The 17,871-nt window shown below is 41.9% G+C and overlaps 1 pseudogene; it reads left to right on the forward strand.

Moving 5' to 3' along the window:
* The first annotated feature begins 493 nt into the window (after positions 1-493).
* LOC138872473 (uncharacterized) lies at positions 494-17,502 on the forward strand (annotated as a pseudogene).
* The last annotated feature ends 369 nt before the right edge of the window (positions 17,503-17,871 follow it).

Raw genomic sequence — 17,871 nt, forward strand, 5'->3', positions numbered from 1 at the left:
ATTCCAAAATATTTTGAAATTCTGTCGAAATTTTAAGAGAAGGAAATTTTGTGTTAAAAAAATAGTTTTATTATTACGAACTACGTAAGTTTGATTCTCGCCGGATGTGAGATACATAGGCAACCCACATCGGGCCCAACAATTTTTAAAAAATAAAATAAAAATAAATAGATAATAAATAAATAAAAATGTGGGTACATAAATGTCATTGTGTTGTCATAAGTAAGGCGATGACATTCTTGTCCAAAATATGTCAAATGTCCCCAAAAGGGCGCCAGAAGGCTGTTTTTGCAAGAACAACCGCCTTTGGTCATTTTTTTTTCAAAAAAAATAAAATAAAAAATTTTGCCGGTTAGCAAACACAACCTTTAAATCTTCTTCATCGAAGTGCTTTTTATATATATGAATTTTTTTTAGAAATATTAATGATTTTTTTTCTTCAAAATGAGTCTTGATTTTGGGTTTTTAAATTGAAATCACTCACAGGTACAAAATGAGCACCATCTAGAACCCACCATTCATAGATGTAGATGAGTTTCTATTTCGGCTTCAGATGTGGTGGTATGAGTTAGGAGGAGATGGTCAGAAATGAGTCATTAAGTATTTGGGAGCTCTCATAGATATTATGAAAGTTAAACGACGCGATGATTTGATTACGGCACTAGTGACTTTTTGGGACCCTGTTCACAATGTCTTTCGCTTCTCTGATTTCGAACTTACTCCCACATTAGAAGAAATAGCTGGATATTCCGGTTTTGACGAAGATTTGAGAAACCAGAATCTTATATTCCCAAAGGCTCCCTCAGTACACCAATTCTTTGGTCTTCTGAATATCAGTAATCAAATCAGAAAAAGCAACGTTGTCAAAGGGTGTTGTTCTTTCAACTTCCTATATTCAAGGTTCGAAAAGCCAAATGGATTTGAAATTCATGAAAAGGGCCTTACTAACAAACAAAACAAGGACACATGGCAGATTCACCGTCGCTTCGCTTTCATGATAGCTTTTCTGGGAATCATGGTCTTCCCAAACAAAGAGCGGACGATTGATATTCGCATAGCCAGAGTCGTACAAGTCCTCACTACCAAAGAACATCACACTCTTGCCCCGATCATTCTCTCAGACATTTATCGGGCGTTGACTTTGTGTAAATCAGGAGAAAAATTCTTCGAAGGGTGCAATATTTTGTTGCAAATGTGGTTGACTGAACATCTCCGACATCACCCCAAGTTCATGCAGTATGGTCCAAGCAAGGACAATTTCATCAAGAGTTATGAAGAAAGAATAAAAGATTATAAATTTCCAGAAGGGGTGGAAGCCTGGATATCCCATTTAAGATCTTTAATGGCAAGTCAAATTGAGTGGACTTTGGGATGGCTCCCGGTAAGAGAGGTGATACACATGTCAACCTTAAAGAGTTATTTGCTGCTATTGGGTTTAAGAAGCGTCCAGCCGTATACGCCACAAAGAGTTCTAAGACAGCTAGGGAGATACCAAATGGTGCATGATGATGAAGATTTAAGTGGGCAAGTGATTGAGCTACACCCCGAAGCCACTTTCCCTGAGGCTTTAATCCAGCAGATTTGGAATGGTTGTCGATACTTGAAAGATGATACCCAAGTTCCAGATCCTGCGAAAGGCGAGATAAATTCGGGTTATGCTAGGTGGTTTGAGAAAAGATCCCGTGTGGATGATGCACCAGAACCTGATCCTAGAAGGCCCATAAAAAGACCGCATGTTCAAGCCTTTGATGACAAAATCCAAGAACGGTTGGCTTGGGGTGAAAAGGAAAAGGGGTACAAAGCAACTATTCATGCCTTAGAAGAAAGCCTGAGGAACCTCAATTTGGAGAAAGACTTACAAGCACAAGAAGCAGAAGGTGAAAAGAAGAGTCTGATTAGCGAGAATAAAACTCTCCGCGCTCAGTTTCAACAGATGAAGAAAGCCTCTGAAGCGCCAGTGAGAAGTTGGAAAGATCAGAAAATCATTGCCAATCTGATGGAAAAAATGCAAGATTATGACTCCATCTTGACAAAGACTGAAAAGGCGTTAGACAAAGCTAAGGAAAAAATAATACAGTTAAATGAGGATGCCAAATCTAGTAAGGAACGCCAAGTAATGAGATTTGAAGAAGAAATGGCTCAATTCGAGAGAGAGAAGGACCATTGGATACATTCAGAAGCTCAACTCCATGCACAGTTGGAAGAAATGAGAAGGTACAATAGAGAACATCAACACGCAGATATTGATAGGGGAGAGCACAGGCAAGACTCGATCAGGCCAGACTTCGGGCTCAATTGGAGTCGGCTTTAGATCGCAAGGGCTGCATAAGAGATATAGCCACCACTCGCCAACAACAGTTACAAAACCAAGACCAGAATCTCCAGGACTTCAGAGCACAAATCCATGATTTGGCTGTTTACACCTCTCAAAGTTATGTGAACTGCCAAGAGATGGATTATGAGACGTTTCTAGAGCATGCACCTACTTTTGCCCGTCATATTGTGATGGAGTTAGAGAGGATGTACCATACACTAGGAGGTCAGCCGGGTCAAGCTGTTACAACCCATATCCACATGTGTTAGTTCATGCCATATATTAGTTAACATAAATCCAAGAAGGAATTATCTTTGAGATGATAAGAAGTCAATCCTATTGGTCTTAAGTGATACAAGAGTGTATAAGGGTGATTAACCAGTATTAGAAGTTAAACGAATCAAGGATGTTGTAACTCGTATTTTCAGGTAATCTAGCAGTGCTTAATACACTCAAGAGGTCATTTATTAAGGTATTTTAATCATATAATATCCGTATCATAAGTCTTGAAGTCAAACGAGTTATGAAACAAAAGTCGACAAAAGTTGTCGCAACTTAGGTTCATAATTTTACTTAAACATTAGGTCAAATGTTTCTAATCTTTTCTCATAATTTACAAGGAATTACGGGGTGATCTACCAACCAAATTAAAGATCTATGAGTCTAGTTTCCAACGCATTAAACCGTTCATCGATACGATCTCGGAGTAGAGAGATATTCGCGTTTTCGCGAGACTGCGCCAAGCACCTCTCTATGGGGCCCACTAAGGCGGTTTAAGATATTTGGACCTATATAGGATGCCTCCAACCCGTTTTAAGTCATTTCGTCTCACTATTTTCAGACCTTAGAACCCTAGGAACATCCTCTCAAGGTTCTCTCAAGATTCAAGACCCCAAAAAGGGCAAACAACACAAATCAAGTGTCGGGAATTCTGTGGTGCTAGTAAGTCTCTTGTTCTTCTTGTTGTTGCTCATTTTTGTGTTGTTCCAGCTCGTGTGGGAGGTTGTTTCAAAGGGTTTATGTTCTGTAAATACTCCCTCATGTTCTTAATATCAATCCTAGGTGATTTCAAGCCTTCTAAAGTGATTCTAGTGCCGAAAAACACTAATTGATCGCTAGTTTCGCTTTTTTGTTGTTGTGGCAGCATTGGAGGGATATTTCATGGAAATTTAAGGTCAAATTGGAGTTGTTCTTTCTGTATAAAGGTAAGGAACCTCTTACTCTATATGTATTTAAGATTATCCAAGTTGCGGCTAAGCCATTGAAGCTAGAACTTGTGAGATATATATCGAAAGGCTTGGTAGTAATGTTATTGTTTTGTGGACTGTTTTGCGTTGTTGTTGGGCTGCGTATTTTACTACTATCTTGTGGAGTTTTGGAGGAGGAAGGGTGTGGAGAAACACCATATATATGTAGGGTTATGGGCTGATAGTTATTCGTAACATTTCCAGGTTGTTTGACACGACTACGGTGGTCGTCGTATGTATGGAGTGATTAGGCTGTGTGTGGACTATTTTGGGAGGCTCAATATGTTTATTATTGATGTTGTTTGGGCTGTTTGGTGACTGTTTTGAATGGTGTGAGGTCATATATATAGGGGAGGTGCTGTCCGTTTCATCGTAAAATAGGTTGTGGTCGATACATAATAGTTATGACGCTTAAATGATAACGATAGTATCGTTTCTCTTATTGTAGACTAAGGAGTTTTGACAATTGCATAGCTTGAGATTGGGGCAGTATATACAAGGTATGTGAGGCTATCCCTTTCCTTCTTTTGCACGACTCCGATTGTACATAATGTAATGAACGAGCTTCCAAGATACTCTACTCTTAGAAGCTAGCAGTACTTACATTGTTTTCCCTCTTATGGAACGATTGATGTTAATGTTGCTTCTCTTATTCTTATGTTATCAATGTTGTTGGTACTTCCTGATTCTTATAAGGTTCATAGTGAAGAGTTAGTCCTAATAACGTGTACAGAGGATACCGACCTTACGTCACTCCGAAAGGTTTAGAATGTGATTCCATGAGTCGAGCATGCATTATATATATGTATCTATTTTACTCTACCGAGCCACGCTATAGTTGGCCGGGTACGGCACCTATTGTGCAACCACTGATCAGTTGGGTTTTACCGAGCTCCACGTGGCCGGGTACGATTCTACCGAGCCTTATGATGGCCGGGTACGTTTTTTTACCGAGCCTATTATGGCCGGGTACGATATGATGATGATGATGCCCACAGAGGCGAATGCTTTAAAGGTTTATGTATTTATACATATGTATCATGCATTTCATGTAAGTAGCCCTCAAAGGTACTAAGATGTTACAGGTTGTATATTCTCTATCCTTGCTTACATTACTGATCGTATTTATGGTTCCTTGCCTTACATACTCAGTACTTTATTCGTACTGACGTCCTTTTATTTGTGGACGCTGCATGTCGTGCTGCAGGTCCTGATAGACAGGCAGGTGCAGCTCCCCCACCACAGTAGACTGTCCAGTTCAGCGGTGATTGGCGAGATCCCTTCTCCGGACTTGCCTTGGTCTTGGTATGCAATTTTTGTTATAGACATTATGGGTATGTCGGGGCCCTGTTCCGGCTATGTTGCAACACTTATGTTCTTTTAGAGGCTCATAGACAGGTGTCGGCTCATGTATAGTTTGGTATGCCTTGTCGGCTAGTTTTTGTTGTATAGTCTTTCATAGTAGCGTGGTAGCTCATACCTTATATGTAGTTTCTTGATTGTCTGGTCATCCCCTGCTATGTATGTTCATGCCGTCATATTTTATTGCTGGTTGTCCATGATCTAGGTCTACCATTTATATTGATCTCGTCAGCCTTAAAAGATAATAATGAAGGTTAGATGAAATGTACGTTGGTGCTCGGCAAGTGTGGTCGGGTGCTAGTCATGGCCCTTCAGTTTGGGTCGTGACAAACTTGGTATCAGAGCAAGTCTATCCTAGGGGTTGTCTATGAGCCGTGTCTAGTAGAGTCTTGATTATGGATGTGTAGCGCGCCACATTTATAATCAGGAGGCTACATGACATCTAGGGTTGTTACCTTCTTCCTGAATCTAGATCGTGCGTAGAGTTGAGTCGTAAGTGTTCGTCTCTAATATTCACCTTGTTTTTTTCAGTGATGCCTTCGACTAGGAAGCAAACGATTAGTAGACGGCTTGATACAGCAGCGGGAGAGGGTACCAGTCAGGTGCCCCAAGTTAGAGCAGGACAAAGTGAGGCTCAAAGTGAGATGCCCTCTCATACCTCATCTACTCCATCTCCTCTAGAGGATATTAGAAGGCACCTAGCGCCTCCAGTTCCTCCGTCTGGCACTCCAGACCAGGATATGCGGAGTGCTTTGCAGTTATTGACTAGCTTGGTAGCTGCTCAGGCTCAGAGGCAGAATACAGGTGCTGCTGAGAAACCAGTTAGTACAAGAGTTCGTGATTTTATTAATTTAGACCCTCCAGTGTTTACCGGATCAGACCCCAAGGAGGACCCACAGACTTTTATTGACCAGGTTCATCGTACACTTCGGGTTATGCATGTTAGTGATACAGAGGCAGTAGAGTTGGCTTCTTATCGGCTACGGGATTTAGCGGTTCTCTGGTATGATAGTTGGGAGAGATCCAGGGGTCCGAACCCTCCTCCAGCTGTGTGGAAGGAATTTTCTGAGGCCTTTCTTCGTCACTACTTGCCAGTTGAGATACGACGAGCTAGAGCTGATAAGTTCTTGAACCTTAGACAAGGTAATATGAGTGTGCGAGAGTACAGTATGCAGTTTGATTCTTTGGCAAGGTATGCTCCCCATATGGTGGCCGAGATGAGTGATAGGGTGCATATGTTCGTGAATGGGTTGGGACCACATCTGATAAATGAGTGTACGACAACCTCCTTGGTGGAGGGCATGGATATTTCCCGTATTCAAGCTTATGCCCAGACCCTAGAGGATCGTAAGCGCTAGCAGAGGGCAGTTAGGGAGCAGGATAGATGCCAACATAAGAGGGCGGGATTTGTAGGGTATTCTGATGACTTCAGAGGCCGCATCAGGCCACAGTTTTTGAGGAGTTCGGCGCCACCTGTAGCTAGTGCTCCTCCACAGTTTCAGAGGCCTCGATATGATCGATCCTATTCTGGTCCAGGTCAGAGTTCGCGGGCATCTGGCTCGCAACATCACAGGGATACTAGTCAGATGAGACCCCCAACACCACATTGTGATCAGTGCGGCAAGGCCCACTTTGGACTGTGTCGTCGAGGTTCTGATGCATGCTATTCGTGCGGGCAGCCTGGCCATATGATGCGGGATTGTCCTAATAGAGGAGGTGATGGTATGGCTCAGCCGACTGGATCTGTGTCTGGTTCTTCCTCATCAGTTCGACCTCCAGCACGGGGTTTTCAGCAGTCGACAGGTCGTGGTAGGGGTAGAGGTGCAGTGCCGAGTTCGAGTGGTGCTCAAAATCGAACCTATGCTCTAGTAGGTCGACAGGATCTCGAGTCGTCTCCAGATGTTGTTACAGGTATTATATCTGTGTTTTCTTATGATGTATATGCGTTGATTGATCCGGGATCTACATTATCATATGTTACACCCTTTGTGGCTAATAAGTTTGGCATTGAACCTGAATTGATAAGTAAACCCCTCGCGGTATCTACTCCGATAGGAGATTCTGTGATTGCTAGAAGGGTATATAGAGGTTGCACTGTGATGATTTGTAGTCGTCAAACCTCGGCAAATTTATTTGAGTTAGAAATGGTTGATTTTGATGTGATAATGGGAATGGACTGGTTGGCCTCATGCTATGCAAATGTTGACTGTCGTACGAAGATGGTTAGGTTCCAATTTCCGGGTGAACCCGTCATTGAATGGAAAGGGAACATTGCTACACCGAAAGGTAGGTTTATTTCCTATCTTAAGGCAAGGAAAATGATCTCAAAAGGTTACATTTATCATCTCGTTCGCGTTAGGGATGCGGAGGCGAAACCGCCTACTTTACAATCAATCCCTGTGGTCAACGAATTCCCAGATGTTTTCCCAGATGAACTCCCAGGCCTTCCTCCTGAAAGGGAGATTGAGTTTAGCATTGATGTGTTGCCTGACACTCAACCGATCTCTATTCCTCCATACAGAATGGCCCCGACAGAGTTGCGAGAGTTGAAGGTGCAGTTGAAGGACTTGCTGGATAAGGGCTTTATTAGGCCTAGCACTTCACCTTGGGGTGCACCAGTCCTATTCGTGCGGAAGAAAGACGGGTCGTTACGGATGTGTATCGACTATCGACAGTTGAATAAGTCTACTATAAAGAACAAGTATCCACTTCCAAGAATTGATGACCTGTTTGACCAACTCCAGGGTGCCAAGTATTTCTCTAAGATTGATTTACGTTCAGGGTATCATCAGGTGAGGGTTAGGGAGAAGGATATTCCAAAGACGGCCTTCCGGACAAGATATGGGCACTTTGAGTTCTTGGTGATGTCGTTCGGGCTAACAAATGCCCCAGCAGCTTTTATGGATCTCATGAATACTATATTCAGGCCCTATCTTGATGTGTTCGTGATTGTATTCATTGATGACATTCTAGTGTATTCTCGTTCGGAGGCGGAACATGCGGGCCACTTGCGGATAGTATTACAGACGCTTCAGGATCGTAAGTTATATGCTAAGCTCTCCAAATGTGAATTCTGGCTGAACTCAGTAGCATTCCTTGGCCATGTGATATCTGATGAGGGTATTAGTGTCGACACTCAGAAGATCGATGCAGTAAAGAATTGGCCGAGACCTACAACACCATCAGAAGTCCGCAGCTTCCTAGGGCTAGCAGGATATTATAGGCGGTTTGTAGAAGGATTTTCCTCTATATCATCACCATTGACTAAGTTAACACAAAAAGCTACCAAATTCCAGTGGTCTGACACTTGTGAACGTAGTTTTCAGGAGCTGAAGAATCGATTGACATCTGCACCAGTGCTCACTCTTCCTGAAGGAACAGAAGGTTATGTGGTATATTGTGATGCCTCAGGTATAGGTTTGGGGTGCGTATTGATGCAGCGTGGGAATGTGATTGCTTATGCATCAAGACAATTGAAGAAGCATGAAAAGAATTATCCAACCCATGATTTGGAATTGGCTGCAGTAATATATGCTTTGAAGATATGGCGGCACTACTTATACGGCGTCCATGTTGACATCTACACAGATCACAAGAGTTTACAATACATCTTCAAGCAGAAAGAGTTGAATTTGAGGCAGCGTAGGTGGCTTGAATTATTGAAAGACTACGACGTCGAGATATTGTATCATCCCGGTAAAGCCAATGTTGTGGCAGACGCTCTCAGCCGTAAATCAATGGGAAGCTTAGTACATATTGAGGCAGGTAGATGGGGGTTGATTAAAGAGCTTCATCAGCTAGCCAATATGAGAATCAGATTGTTAGACTCTGATGACGGAGGTGTTACTGTACAGAATACATCAGAATCATCTTTGGTAGCCGAGGTAAAAGCACGACAATATGAAGATCCTATCTTAGTACGATTAAGAGAAAGCATTCAACAGTGTAAAAGTATGGCTTTTGGGATCGGAAAAGATGGGGCACTGAGATACCAGAGCCGATTGTGTGTGCCTAATGTGGCAGGGTTGCGAGAGAAGATTATGAATGAGATTCATCAATCCCGATATTCCATCCATCCCGGCTCGACAAAGATGTATCATGATGTCAAGGAGCAATATTGGTGGGATAATATGAAGAAGTCTATTGCAGAATTTGTAGCCCAGTGTCCCAATTGTCAACAAGTAAAGATAGAACATCAGAAACCCGGTGGATTGCTTCAAAATATAGAGATTCCGACCTGGAAGTGGGAGGTGATTAATATGGACTTCATTATTGGATTACCTCGCTCTTATCATAAGTTTGACTCCATCTGGGTGATAATTGATCGACTTACAAAATGTGCCCATTTTCTGCCAGTGAAGACAACTTACACGGCTGAAGATTATGCAAAGTTGTATATCAAGGAGATTGTTAGGCTTCATGGTGTGCCCATATCTATTATATCAGACCGAGGAGCTCAATTTACGGCTAACTTTTGGAGGTCTTTCCAGAAGGGTTTAGGCACACAGGTAAATCTCAGCACTGCATTTCATCCGCAGACTGACGGACAGGCTGAACGTACCATTCAGACACTGGAAGATATGCTACGAGCATGTGTTCTAGATTTTAAGGGGAATTGGGATGATCATCTTCCACTCATAGAATTCGCCTATAACAATAGCTACCATTCCAGTATTAAAATGGCCCCATACGAGGCACTATACGGGAGGAGATGTAGATCACCAGTTGGATGGTTCGAAGTCGGTGAAACAGAATTATATGGGCCAGATTTGATTCACCAAGCTATTGAGAAGGTGAAAGTGATACAGGAGCGATTGAGGACGGCACAAAGCAGGCAAAAATCTTATTCTGATGTCCGACGTCGTGATCTAGAGTTTGAGGTTGGTGATTGGGTTTTCCTGAGGATCTCACCAATGAAGGGTATTATGCGTTTTGGGAAGAAAGGTAAGCTGAGTCCAAGGTATATCGGGCCGTATAAAATTCTTCGACGGATTGGACAGGTTGCTTATGAGTTAGAATTGCCATCCGAATTGGAATTTGTCCACCCGGTATTCCATGTATCTATGTTGAGAAAATGTATTGGAGACCCTTCTCGAGTCGTCCCTATCAAAGATGTACAAGTTACAGAGGACCTATCATATGAAGAAGTGCCAGTGGCGATATTAGATCGGCAAGTCCGCAAGCTGAGAACAAAAGATGTAGCTTCCGTCAAAGTATTGTGGAGGAACAAAAATATGGAAGAAATGACATGGGAAGCAGAAGAGGAGATGAAGTCTAAATACCCTTACTTATTCCAGAATGAAGATAACAAGGATGCTGGTGGAAGACAGGATACATTGGAAGGTGAAACGGCTCTATGAGGTAAGCAATAATTTGAGAATACTCCTCCTTAATACAAAATGGTGATATGTAGATAATGTAAATACGCATAATGCTTTGTGTAGCCTTGTGAAGCCATATGTTGGGCTTAATTACTTGCAAGTTTTGCTAGTGACCATTTTATAGGGGAAAATTGATCGGAAATTTCCATTGGAATCCACGATGATTTAAACTCCCCATAAACCCTTACATTCGAGGACGAATGTTCCTAAGGGGGGGAGGGTGTTACAACCCATATCCACATGTGTTAGTTCATGCCATATATTAGTTAACATAAATCCAAGAAGGAATTATCTTTTAGATGATAAGAAGTCAATCCTATTGGTCTTAAGTGATACAAGAGTGTATAAGGGTGATTAACCAGTATTAGAAGTTAAACGAATCAAGGATGTTGTAACTCGTATTTTCAGGTAATCTAGCGGTGCTTAATACACTCAAGAGGTCATTTATTAAGGTATTTTAATCATATAATATCCGTATCATAAGTCTTGAAGTCAAACGAGTTATGAAACAAAAGTCGACAAAAGTTGTCGCAACTTAGGTTCATAATTTTACTTAAACATTGGGTCAAATGTTTCTAATCTTTTCTCATAATTTACAAGGAATTATGGGGTGATCTACCAACCAAATTAAATATCTATGAGTTTAGTTTCCAACGCATTAAACTGTTCATCGATACGATCTCGGAGTAGAGAGATATTCGCGTTTTTGCGAGACTACGCCAAACACCTCCCTATGGGGCCCACTAAGGCGGTTTAAGATATTTGGACCTATATAGGATGCCTCCAACCCGTTTTAAGTCATTTCTTCTCACTATTTTCAGACCTTAGAACCCTAGGAACATCCTCTCAAGGTTCTCTCAAGATTCAAGACCCAAAAAAGGGCAAACAACACAAATCAAGTGTCGGGAATTCCGTGGCGCTAGTAAGTCTCTTGTTCTTCTTGTTGTTGCTCATTTTTGTGTCGTTCCAGCTCGTGTGGGAGGTTGTTTTAAAGGGTTTTATGTTCTGTAAATACTCCCTCATGTTCTTAATATCAATCCTAGGTGATTTCAAGCCTTCTAAAGTGATTCTAGTGCCGAAAAACACTAATTGATCGCTAGTTTCGCTTTTTTGTTGTTGTGGCAGCATTGGAGGGATATTTCATGGAAATTTAAGGTCAAATTGGAGTTGTTCTTTCTGTATAAAGGTAAGGAACCTCTTACTCTATATGTATTTAAGATTATCCAAGTTGCGGCTAAGCCATTGAAGCTAGAACTTGTGAGATATATATCGAAAGGTTTGGTAGTAATGTTATTGTTTTGTGGACTATTTTGCGTTGTTGTTGGGCTGCGTATTTTACTACTATCTTGTGGAGATTTGGAGGAGGAAGGGTGTGGAGAAACACCATATATATGTACGATTATGGGCTGATAGTTATCCGTAACATTTCCAGGTTGTTTGACACGACTACGGTGGTCGTCGTATGTATGAAGTGATTAGGCTGTGTGTGGACTATTTTGGGAGGCTCAATATGTTTATTATTGATGTTGTTTGGGCTGTTTGGTGACTGTTTTGAATGGTGTGAGGTCATATATATAGGGGAGGTGCTGTCCGTTTCATCGTAAAATAGGTTGTGGTCGATACATAATAGTTATGACGCTTAAATGATAACGATAGTATCGTTTCTCTTATTGTAGACTAAGGAGTTTTGACAATTGCATAGCTTGAGATTGGGGCAGTATATACAAGGTATGTGAGGCTATCCCTTTCCTTCTTTTGCACGACTCCGATTGTACATAATGTAATGAACGAGCTTCCAAGATACTCTACTCTTAGAAGCTAGCAGTACTTACATTGTTTTCCCTCTTATGGAACGATTGATGTTAATGTTGCTTCTCTTATTCTTATGTTATCAATGTTGTTGGTACTTCCTGATTCTTATAAGGTTCATAGTGAAGAGTTAGTCCTAATAACGTGTACAGAGGATACCGACCTTACGTCACTCCGAAAGGTTTAGAATGTGATTCCATGAGTCGAGCATGCATTATATATATGTATCTATTTTACTCTACCGAGCCACGCTATAGTTGGCCGGGTACGGCACCTATTGTGCAACCACTGATCAGTTGGGTTTTACCGAGCTCCACGTGGCCGGGTACGATTCTACCGAGCCTTATGATGGCCGGGTACGTTTTTTTTACCGAGCCTATTATGGCCGGGTACGATATGATGATGATGATGCCCACAGAGGCGAATGCTTTAAAGGTTTATGTATTTATACATATGTATCATGCATTTCATGTAAGTAGCCCTCAGAGGTACTAAGATGTTACAGGTTGTATATTCTCTATCCTTGCTTACATTACTGATCGTATTTATGGTTCCTTGCCTTACATACTCAGTACTTTATTCGTACTGACGTCCTTTTATTTGTGGACGCTGCATGTCGTGCTGCAGGTCCTGATAGACAGGCAGGTGCAGCTCCCCCACCACAGTAGACTGTCCAGTTCAGCGGTGATTGGCGAGATCCCTTCTCCAGACTTGCCTTGGTCTTGGTATGCAATTTTTGTTATAGACATTATGGGTATGTCGGGGCCCTGTTCCGGCTATGTTGCAACACTTATGTTCTTTTAGAGGCTCATAGACAGGTGTCGACTCATGTATAGTTTGGTATGCCTTGTCGGCTAGTTTTTGTTGTATAGTCTTTCATAGTAGCATGGTAGCTCATACCTTATATGTAGTTTCTTGATTGTCTGGTCATCCCCTGCTAAGTATGTTCATGCCGTCATATTTTATTGCTGGTTGTCCATGATCTAGGTCTACCATTTATATTGATCTCGTCAGCCTTAAATGATAATAATGAAGGTTAGATGAAATGTACGTTGGTGCTCGGCAAGTGTGGTCGGGTGCTAGTCATGGCCCTTCAGTTTGGGTCGTGACACAAGCCCCACCATGAGCAGATGTTCCAGTGATTAAAAGCAAAATATTGTGGAGTGAAGCATAGTTATAGTTGTTGGAACTTTTCATATAATAGTCATGTTTTAGTTTAAGTCCATGTTGAGTCTTTTAAACCATTTTCTTAAAGTGTTTCCAAATGTAATGTCATTTCTGTCTTTGTATTGTTTCGTTTGTTAAAATAAATAAAAGTAATAATAATTGTTTCCACTAGAACTACACTCGGTCTGATTCATGCAGGGTCATGATACGTAGACAATCTTCATAAGATTCGACCACAACCAAAAGAAAAGAATAAAATACAAAAAGGGGAGGGGAATAAAAGATAGACGTGAGTGACAATAAAAGGGAAAGGTTAGGAAAAGCTGGGATAATACAAGCAACCGAACAAATACATGGTAGAAATGACTAATTGCCTAGGTGCATTGCATCCCTATGTGTGGTTGCTTATTTGTTAAAACTCTAATCATTAACAAGTTTGGTTGTTGTTCCAGAATTCAAGCAGTTAGTACACCTAAGCATACTGGCAACCCACCCCTACCAAACCAAATCCAAAGGAGAAATAATCATGTCTATCCCCAGATATAGACACCAGTGTCATGGAGGGAGAAGAGTTGGACGTTAACGCCATAAAAGAAGAGATGTACAAATTAAAACAACAAATGGCCGAAATGTATCAGGCTTGGGCTAAAGGACAACCGCCATCCGCCTACCCGGCTAACCCTACCTTCACTCCACCACCGACTCAAACTCAGGATCATCCTGCCACCGATCTATCCCCAAGCTTTCCCATTTACCAATACTACTGGGGCACCACTTCTCATACACCACAATCTCCACCCCCTACACCAATTCCATACCCTCCTCCACCAGTAACTCTTGTCTTCGTAGCATCTCCACCAGCTACACTCCACAAATCTCCTAGTGAGCCTATGTTCCAAGCCCAAGACAACCAATAATACCCCTCGGAGCCCACTTTCAAAGCTCCAGAAACCCTTTTCTACACTCCGCACTTTGACCTCCCGATAGAAGCTGATAAACCAGTCAAAAATACCGAACAGGAGAAGATGTTCAGGAAAGTTAAAAGCTTAGAACAATTATTCAGAGACATGTGGGGGTTGGGAGGACAAGTCAGCATGGCCTACAAGGACCTATGTCTGTTCCCGAATATGCAATTACCGGCAGGTTTCAAGATGCCCAAGTTCGATCTATACAACGGGTACAGCGATCCAGTAGCCCACTTAAGAGGTTTTGCCAGCAAGATGAGGGGAGCTGGAGTAAAAGATGAATTTTTAATGGCTTACTTCAGTCAGAGTTTGAGTGGTTCAACATTGGAATGGTATACCCGCCAAGACTATGGGAGATGGTACACATAGGATGATCTCGCGCAAGCATTTGCTTGTCACTTCCAATACAATCTTGAGATCATTCCAGATCGACTATCCTTGACTAAACTTGAGAAGAAGCACAGTGAAAACTTCAGAGAATATGGTTTCAGATGGAGGGAGCAAGCAGCGAGAGTAGATCCCCCGATGAAGGAAAGTGAGATGGTCGATTACTTCCTACAGGTTTTGGAACCTACTTACTATGGCCATTTAGTCTCAGCTGTGGGAAAATCATTCAACGAAGTAGTAAAGATGGGGGGCATGGTAGAAGAAGGCCTCAAGTTGAATAAAATCATGAGCTATTTGGCTATCAAAGCGACTACTCAGGCTATTCAGGGCGGCATAGGAGGGATTGGGAAGAAGAAAAGAGAGGAAGCAGCAATGGTTGATTCAGGAACTTGGTCCGGATCCAGAGGTTCACCTTACCACTACAATCAACCTCGATCCCACCAACAAACTTATCACCACAATCCACCCCAACACTACTATTCCCCACCAGAACCTCATTTTTCCGTCCACCATGCACAAGCATACAACCAACCTCCTGCCCACACTCAATGGTGTGCTCCTGTCCTACCAAATACTTATCCACATCCACGAGCCTACCAAAATACTCCCGGACCAAGTTTCAGGCCTAGTCAAGCATTCAAGAGTGAAAGGTTGCAGAAAAAGAAAACCTTTACTCCGTTGGGAGAATCATACATTAGTCTGTTCCACAGGCTTAAACAACTAGATATGCTAAGGCTGATACAGTCCAAACTGCCAAATCCTCCTCCAAAGAATCTTGACTATACTGTCAGCTATGAGTATTGTTTTGGTACTCCGGGTCATGATACAGAAAAATGTTGGCATTTGAAAAGTGCGATACATGAGCTTATTGATACCAATAAAATTGAAGTTCAAGCTCCCGAAGCACCCAATATCAACAGGAATCCGATGCCAGCCCATCAGGAGACAAATATGATCGAAATAGTGCATGCGGAGGGAGAACCTAAGAAGCCATCACAGACCGTCATGATGATTCGGTCTAGTGGAGTCAAGACAGATGAACAATCAGCAGATGAGAAGTTGGTGCTCAAGTAGAGCAAAAAGAGTGTTGAGCCATCTGTGGCAGTTGAGAAGGGGCCTTTAAGCAAAGTTGCAACGAAACAGGAAGGGGTGAAGGTGATTGTACTAGGAGCAACCAACAAACCCGTCATAATCATGGAAGGTGCTCATGCAGACCATGTTATCATCAAGCCGGTAACCCAGTTGCCAATAATCAACAGCAAGGCTATTCCATGGAATTACGAACGGGTAACAGTGATGTACAAAGGGAGAGAGGTCAAAGAAGAAATATGTGAAGTACAGGGTTTGACTCGCTCGAGAGGGTGTTTTACTCTCGAGGAGTTAAGAAGAGCTAAAAATAATCTAGCACTAGTAAAGAAAGCCGTAACTGAAGAAGAAGCAGAGGAATTTTTGAGGAAGATGAAGCTACAGGACTACTCTATCGTGGAACAATTAAGAAAGACGCCTGCTCAAATTTCCCTATTATCATTATTGATCCATTCGGATGAGCACCGTCGAGCTTTAATGAAGATATTGAATGAGGCACACGTCCCGATAAGATCTCCGTGAATCACTTAGAAAAAATAGCCAACAAAATCTTCGAAGTAAACAGAGTCACATTCTCCGATGATGAATTGCCTATAGAAGGTACTGAGCACAACAAAGCTCTTTACCTCACATTAAAATGTGAGAACTCTGTGGTGACCCGGGTATTGGTCGACAACGGGTCAAGCGTAAACATCTGTCCTCTCTCCACTCTAAGCAAGTTGAAAATAGAAGATGAGAGGATCCATAATAACAATATTTGTGTACGGGGATTTGATGGCAGAGGTGAAGATTCAGTTGGGGACATAGTGCTAGAACTGACGATAGGGCCAATTGAGTTCACGATAGAGTTTCAGGTGCTGGATATAACTGTTTCCTATAATTTACTGTTGGGTCGACCATGGATCCACGCCGCTAAAGCAGTCCCATCGACACTACACCAGGTAGTCAAATTTGAATGGGATAGACAAGAAATAGTTGTGCATGGGGAAGACAGTTTATGTGCTCGCAACAATGCCATTATACCAGTCATTGAAGTGGAAGACGACTAGGGACCATAGGTCTACCAGGTTTCTGACATGATGTTGGTAGAGAAAGTTCCGGAGGGGAAATACATTCCAAAACCAAAGATAACTGCCGCATCAGTCATGATAGCCTATGAGATGTTGAAGAATGATTTTGTACTCGGTAAAGGTTTGGGCTCGTCTTTTCAAGGCATCATACAGCCGGTGTCTCTTCCCAAAAACTTGGGAACATTTGGTTTGGGATTCAAGCCCACTGCCGCAGACATAAGAAAGGCCAGAAAGCTAAAACATAAGGCATGGGTCCTTCCAAAACCAGTCCCACGTCTTTCCAAATCATTTGTCAAGTCCGGTACCAGAAGTCGCCCAGTAACAACAATTCCCAGTTCTATGACTAATCCTGACGAGGAGTTAATTGAAAGATTTGAAAAGTTGTTTGATGGTGTGAACATGGTGGAAAGTGGTGAAGGTCTTAGCAACACAGAAATTCAATTCGTTGGGCCAAAAACAAAGCTTAATAATTGGAAAGCCACTCCTCTCCCCATTCGAAAGGAGTCTTGGTAGTTTATTTTGATTTTCCTTCAGTTTGTCTGGATCATTCCAGGGTTGTAATCCAGATTTTTATTTTTTAGTCTGTTTGAAGTGTGCAAACCTTGTTATCTTTCATCATTCAATGAAATACAATTTCCCTTTCTTTATCGTTCCTGATAGTGTTCTTTTGTTTTTCTTTTCTTTTCTGTACAGTTCTTTTTACGCTGGCTCTAATAATATGGCATGCATAAGGAATCCTCAGCCCAGTCTTAAAAATCAGTCTGATTCCGAAATAATAGTTCAAGAAGTAGATTGTGATTACGAATCAGAATACGATGAGGATGAGGCCTTCGAAGAGATTAGTAAGGAGTTAATTCACTTCGAAGAAAAACCCAAACCCAACCTGACTGATACAGAAGCCGTCAATTTAGGAGACATAGATAATATCCGAGAGACTAAAATAAGTGTCCAACTCGAGCCAAAGATCTGGGAAGAGTTAATTAAAGCACTCATCGAATTCAAAGATATTTTTGCATGGTCATATGACGACATGCCGGGTTTGAGCATTGATTTAGTGGTCCACAAATTGCCCACTGATCCAGT

The sequence above is a fragment of the Nicotiana sylvestris genome, chromosome 1 (assembly GCF_000393655.2).
Source record: "Nicotiana sylvestris chromosome 1, ASM39365v2, whole genome shotgun sequence".
NCBI lineage: Eukaryota > Viridiplantae > Streptophyta > Magnoliopsida > Solanales > Solanaceae > Nicotiana > Nicotiana sylvestris.